The following is a 5,943-nucleotide window of genomic DNA, read 5'->3' on the forward strand; positions in this document are numbered from 1 at the left end:
TAGTTGTTATCAAATCAGCCTTAAAAGGTCATGTGCACTACACCCATCAGCTACAGATCATGTCTCAGTACCAGAATAGATATCTGCATTATGTAATTTGTAAAAAGGATTGAAAATTGCTAGGCCAGGTTGTAGCTTGAAACCATCCACATCTGATGAACTGTCATAGTACAAAGTGATAAAAATTCTGTTAGTGCTTATTAGCTATAGTTTGGTTGGTCCAGATTTTGTCAGCAGGTCCAGTTACAAATAGCTGCATTCTGGCAATTCAGTTTATAGCCTAGGAAAGTTAGTAAAACTACTGTGGATTTTATCATGTTTGTATAGTTATCTGAAGAAAAGTCTGGCAAACACTCAGGAAAGTATATACTAGCTAGCTAACTGGTGACATTTGCACACAAAAACTCTTGACAAGCTAAGATCAAGAGTTTGCTAATTTTACGTGGGGCTGGCAACATAAAATAAAATTTCTACGTTTATTTAATCAGGGAAAATAGCATCAGCCTAAAAGGCTGTTTTCAGCTAGGTCTATGCCATGAGAGCACAATAAACAAGACTAGACTCCTGACCCCTTGTAATTGTACGTACATGGCTAAGTACCTACCTCGGTACAACCTACAATAAAATCTTTCACCGTTTTAGCACTGTACAGTGCTTTAGGTAAGCTGTTCTGCTGCGATGGGTGGGCGTTAATAAGAGCTCTTATTCCTGCTAATTATGCAGCATGTGAACGACCGAGATGTCTCAGAAAATAAAGAGAAGATTGGAGAGCCCACAAGCAAATTTGTAGCTCTTCCTGCTGAATTACTAGTTCACATATTTGGTTTTTTAAGCGACGTACGAGACCTGGTTAAAATTCGTTATGTTTCACGAAAATTGCGTAGTGTTAGCGAGACTCCGTCGCTGTGGAGGAACTTTACCTGGTCGCAGTTCGACAGTGCTGAAGAACGCTGTGTGAGGAGTGTGCTGAAATCGTGTGGGAAACACGTTAAACAGTTATGTTTTCCTGATCACGTGACGCCATCTAAATTGGTATCAATGTTGAAGCACTGTAGTCATCTTATACAACTAAGTATTCCAACAAGCAGTCTGAGTGTTGTTCAGTTGGGAAAGACGATAGAACCAATGAGAAACTTGGAAAGGCTAGATGTTCCATGGAATGGTGACATTAATCCATTACTTTTGATTAGTGCTAGGCTGAAAGAGCTCACAATTAGAGAAAAGGTCAAGAAACGAACTTCCTTCTCCTTTGATATGGCATTGGACTCGTGGATGGATAACTGGGTAAAAGAAGGATTTCAACCACAAGCATTAAAGATTGTCAGCAACACACTTATTCCACCAGAAAAGTTAACCCGGTGCTGGTTTCATTTGAATCCTAGTTCACCACCTGGACGTACTGGCTGTCTCAAAGTGTATCGCAGACTCAGAGTTCCAATGGATCTGTTTCCTGCATTACCAGAGTTCCAATTACAGTTTGGTCAGTCATGTACTCTTCCATATGTGAAAGCCAGCAAGTGTGGTTTATTAGGATTGGAAAGGGACCTTTTATTATTGACCAATTGTACTGACGGTGACAACATACTGCACAAGGCAAAAATGGTCATGCGGAGTAACATTAATGGAGATGGTCACTTGAAAAGTGACATGACCGATCTTACTTTTGTAACCCATTTTGATGCTTCCCTTTGTAAATTGCTTCATTCTGGTCATCTTGAACAACTAGCTGTGATGTGTCCTAATTTACAGCAACTAAACTTGGAAGATAATGTTAATTGTTTAAAAAGTTTACAAGGACTACGTGTGATTGCCAGTTGTAGTAAACTACAAGGACTAAATCTGTTAGGAATACAAGTTAAGGATGTTGAGAGTCGTGTTCGGTTATGGGAAATATTGGTTGATCTGAGACTGCTCTATCTTGCCATTGAATTGTGTGTTTTGTTACCTTATGGAGAAGATGACCAAACTAAGCAAAAGATAATTGGCTTTTATCAAAAGTGTTCAAAATTGAAAGCATTGGAATTGTATCGTGGAGATCTTTCACATTGTCCCAATTGTAGAAGTTTTATTGGTGGACAAACATCAGTACTATCCAACTTTCCATCGCTTACAAATTGCTTAACAGGTAATATTGATTACACTGCTGTGCAAGACATTGTCAGCAACTGTACAATGCTTAAATGTTTTAGGTATCATTTTAATATTCCATTGTCATGTGAGTTAACACACAATTGTACCTTAGAGCAGCTATTTATTAGAGCAAGTAATTCAGTTATTCCTGACAGTTTCATGCATGTAGTATCTGCTCATGGTGGACTAACTCATGTGATTTTGTCTGTGGGCGCAGTGACTGCTCAAGGTGTTACTACTCTTATTGCAAATTCTCCAAAGCTCAAGACATGCCATATTAATTCACGTTTTAGGCAATTCTCTGAAGATTATCAATTCAATGTAAGAGATTTCATTTCAGCACTAAAAAAGAAGTTCCCAGACAGAAAACTGTTTTCTTGTGGGAGTTTAAGTTTAACACAAGAAAGTACCTATATTAAATTTGATGCTCTAAATTATTTATTGATTGAGCGTAACACAGACCTTACTTCATTGTGGTCCTCACTGATTTGATTTGCTTGTATACATCATTATAAAACTGCTTGGTATGTTGTAAACAAATAGTGTATAACTTGTGATGTGTATATGGTAATACCAAGAGTTAACTCTTGATAATACATTACAATGTATAATTACATTATTAAATGAGATATAGTGTACATAGACACTAGTAAAACTATAACTATATAGCTCTCGATGTGGTTATGGCGTGTACATATTTAAAGGAGTGATAACACCTGGTGGCTAGACTGCTATAGGTATGATACATATCAGAGTGCCTGCCTGATAAGCACATCCTCAGGCTTGTAATTGGGTGTATACGTATCAGGTAAATCACTCAGTAAAGTAGGAAAAAAGATATAGGAAGGGGATAAGGAAAGTTATACAATGATATTTGCAGCATACAATGTGGATGACCTGTTTTGTTCACCATGAATTTTGTATTGAAAAAGTCTGTCAAAAAATGTTTGGGATGCTGCTGCTCCGGCTGTAGTCAATATTTGCACCTTTAATCCCTTGTCAATTTTTATTGCTAGCTTGCATTTATCTCTGCACGTGGCCATGCACATAATAGTAGTCACATTCTTAGGCTTACAACTTTTGATATATTCAGAGATGTTGGTGAGACAGTATAACCTTTACAATTAAAGCATTCACTTGCTCTCTCATCAAAATCTTATCAGCAGCAATGCTTTGTTTCATGCTCTTATTGGGTTTTAAAAAAAATTGTTTTGTTATATACAGTATATGGCTACCTCTCTAACAAGCAGTGCAGATGACAATCATGCGGCTGCACTATCTGGTGAGTTATAATGTACTGTGATGTGTGCATGTAGGGAAGGCTCTACTCAAAATAAGTTGGCATGTGGTACACAGTACATCCCATCAGATAACAGGTAATTAATATCTCAGTATACATGAAAATTCTGAACAAAATTAATAGGATTGTTTGGTCATAGGGTAACAGTCCTGTAAATTAGGTATCCAAGCACATGCATCTTGCTATTTTGCACCCTCTCAGTTAAATTAGAACTACTCTATCATTTTTAAACCAATAGACATGAAATTTTCACACAAGCCACTTTAGTAATTTTGCCAAAGAAGAGCGTTTGCCATTTTGAAATAGCAAGTTCAGATGATGAATAACATGAAAGTAAAGAAAAGGATTTCTGGGAGTGTCAACCCGAAAGATAAATATGTGATGATTGAGAAGCTAAAAGACAAAAATAAAAGCGCACAATGGTTTGTGCTGTTTAGCATAGTGTATCATAAAAGTATCAAGGCTCTTGTGCGTAAACTGTAGGACTAGTTCTAGTATAAAGGGAAAAACTGTAACTCATGTTCTAAAGCAAATTTAGCAGTTGGGTTTGGACTAAACTGTGTACTAGTGTCAACTTACATCCAGTATAAAAGTACAGAACATTTGCTAATACCATTAATTAGTAAGTTATAGAACAAATTAAATATCATGGGAAGCCATATAAGCAGACTGTACAGAGCACCCTTACAAAGTTGTGAGTCATATTGGTATCAGGGCCACCCACATGGGGGGGGACTAGGGCATTTTGCCCTGTTAAAAATATCTTGATATTCTAATAGAGCAGTCAGATCTTGATACTCTAATATAGAGGCAGTCACAGTATCCTTCAGAGGAGCAGTGTAACAAACTTATAAATAAGGAGATATGGTTGGCCTCACTTTTTTTTAACTCTTCGCCCTGGGGCCCTTAATTTCTCTGGGTGGCCCTGCGTGATATGCAGTTTTATTGTTTTCATTTTTTAGCTGTCACGTGGCCATCTGTAATGCTTGAATCACTGTAAAAACTACCTAGTGACCGTTACTACATTTTGTGGCAGTGACCTTCGCTGGGATTTACCACAAAAAGTAGTAATGGTCACTAGGTCAAATTGAATGGTTCACATGACAGCATTCATTAATTACTTCAGAAACAATTTTAATTGAAAGATTTTCTATATTTCAATTGACTAATCTATTGTTTGTTTTCTGCTTCACAGTGTAATCACAAACAGAAATGTTGACCACAAATTTTTTTTTCTATTGTAGGAGTAACTTTTGGATTCAGTGAAAACATAGTAGATACGAACTGAGCAATGGTGCCATAGAAGAGTGCATTAGTATAATCTAACTTAGACTCTCTGGTTATCAATACCACATTCTTATTGACAGGGCCGCCCAGAGAAATTAAGGGGCCCAGGGCAAAGAGTTAAAGTGGGGCCCTTGACCCAAGTTGTAAGGTGAAGACCTGCTGGCAATAACAATAACTACCCATCACCAACCATATCTCCTTATCTATAAGCTTGCTACACTGCTCCTCTGAAGAATACTGTGACTGCTCTATTAGAGTATTTAGATCTGACTGCTCTATTAGAGTATATCGATCTTTTAAACAGGTATTCAGGGGGCCCTTCATGGGGCCCCGGGGCAAAATGCCCCAGTTGCCCCCCCCTGTGGGCGGCCCTGCTTATTGACAAGTATTGTGCCATGCCATCTGATAGACTTTGGATGGCCTAACCTGCTTATATCTTAATGAAATGGCTTTGTAGAAGAGGGAAGCAGTGGGATACTGGATGTTATAATACAATGTTCTCCATCTTATGTAAATGTTCATAAAGCTCTTGAGTATAGGAAATTCAGTGTGCTAAATATAAAACGTATTATAAAATGTCCAGTGGTGTATACCAATCCCCCAAACACTGTTTAACTTTTGACAAAAAGGTGCTACCAAAAAAATAGTCTAGCAAATGTAAAATAATGTCACTAATGGGTGCCATTACCTGGAAAGTTGGCCCAATCTTGATTGCCCCCTAACTACACATGGACTTAAAATGTTATTTAGCAGTGAAAAGAAAATTAGGAAATGAATGCTCTGCTGTGATTCCCTGGCCTTGGATCACATTAGCAGCCCAATGTGGTAACGACTGAACAATCACACTCACATTATAAAATTAGAGAATTGTTGTTTCTATCCCATGAGTGCCATACATGCATACACTTAAAAGTGCTGCCATCGACATGCAATGTAACTGCCAAAGCCTTTTCTTTTGTTACAATATACTTCCTATGAAAGCATTTTGGGGTTCAATTGCCTACCAACACTGCTAAGCTGGCATGAAGAAAAAGTAAAACTGGTTGTTGAGAGTGATACTGATGGAAGTAATTTTTGGGAAGGAAATTCCAAATCTTTATTATCCTTTAATGATACTGTATTTATTACATTTACTATATGTGTAATTTAAACCTCACATAATTATCAAGACATTCAAATCATTGCAAACTACATACTTGTTACTAGCTCCGTACCCAAAACAAAGA

The sequence above is a fragment of the Dysidea avara genome, chromosome 4, assembly GCF_963678975.1.
Source record: "Dysidea avara chromosome 4, odDysAvar1.4, whole genome shotgun sequence".
Lineage (NCBI taxonomy): Eukaryota > Metazoa > Porifera > Demospongiae > Dictyoceratida > Dysideidae > Dysidea > Dysidea avara.